Consider the following 1,514-nt stretch of genomic DNA (forward strand, 5'->3'; position numbering starts at 1 on the left):
TTTTTTTTTTTTTGAGACAGAGTCTCAAACTGCCAATTTAGTTTCATTACACAACAAATCACAAAGGTTTGGGCAATATTTACCACACCTTCTGAACAGATCTGATGACTTGAAGAAACATCTTGGCGGTCCAAATTCATTCTGTATCTTCTGTTCCATTCTTTTTATGCTATTTTAAGCATTTGTATATATCACTAAGTATGCAAACACCAGCAGAGGGTAGGAATCCATTTGTAGGGCCAAGTTAAATGGCTCACACCTATAACCCTAGCACTCTGGGAGGCCGAGGCGGATGGATTGCTTGAGCTCATGAGTTGGAGACCAGCCTGAGCAAAAGTGAGGCCCCCCTGTCTCTACTAAAAATAGAAGAACTGAGGCAAGAGGATCGCTTGAGCCCAAGTTGGAGGTTGCTGTGAGCTGTGATGTTACAGCACTCTACCCAGGATGACAGTTTGAGACTCTGTCTCAAAAAATAAATAAATAAATAAAAGAATGTATATTCTGTAGCTCAGTGGTTCTCAACTGGTGGGTCCCTACCCTTTTGGAGGTGGAACGACCCTTTCACAGGGGTTGCCTAAGACCATTAAAAAACACATATTTCCTATGGTGTCAGGAACCAAGACACTGCTCCTCTATCCATCTCCAGGCAGGTCCGCCCACATGCAGATATGCCCACATACGAATACCCAGCGTGATGACATCATCACGCCAACTCCATCCCGTACACTCCGTACAAATACAGGTGTAAGTGACAGGGTTGGCACTTATGTACTTATGTGGACCAGTCACATAAGTGTAGAGAGCAGCTACTATGTTGAAAGCAGCAGTATTGGAGGTAAAACGACAGTTCATGAATTATAGTTACTGTGTAAATGTAAAATCATATACTGTAAAATCATCAACTACTGCGAAAAAAAAAATCTGTACCTTGGGAACTTAATCTGGATGTGATTGTTCTTTTTATATTCGGCTGTGGTTGATGTGAATACTGCCCCCTTTTGATAGTAACAGGTATGTAAAAAACACAGAGAATGGTAAATCATAGGAAACGAACTGTATTAACTGAATTATGCCATATATCATCTTTTGTATTATTAAAGCTATTGTTATATATTATTTTCATTAGCAAACCATTCCATGGCAACGGATCGTGTAGAGAAGAACGTTAAAAAAAGAAAGTATATTGCATTAATGTACAGTTACCATTCAATTAAAAAAAATAAATAAATAAAAATAAAATCTGCTTGTTCCTCAAAAAAAAAAAGAAAAAGAAAGTATAATGAGGATTTTTTTTTTTGAGACAGAGCCTCAAGCTGTCCCATGGGTAGAGTGCTGTGGCATCAAAGCTCACAGCAACCTCCAACTCCTGGGCTCAAGCGAGTCTTCTGCCTCAGCCTCCCAGGTAGCTGGGACCACAGGCGCCCGCCATAACGCCCGGCTATTTTTTGGTTGCAGTTGTCATTGTTGTTTGGCGTGTCTGGGCTGGATTTGAACCCGCCACCTTAGGTGTATGT

This window comes from Otolemur garnettii, unplaced genomic scaffold, assembly GCF_000181295.1.
Source record: "Otolemur garnettii isolate 467f Iridium unplaced genomic scaffold, OtoGar3 scaffold00044, whole genome shotgun sequence".
NCBI lineage: Eukaryota > Metazoa > Chordata > Mammalia > Primates > Galagidae > Otolemur > Otolemur garnettii.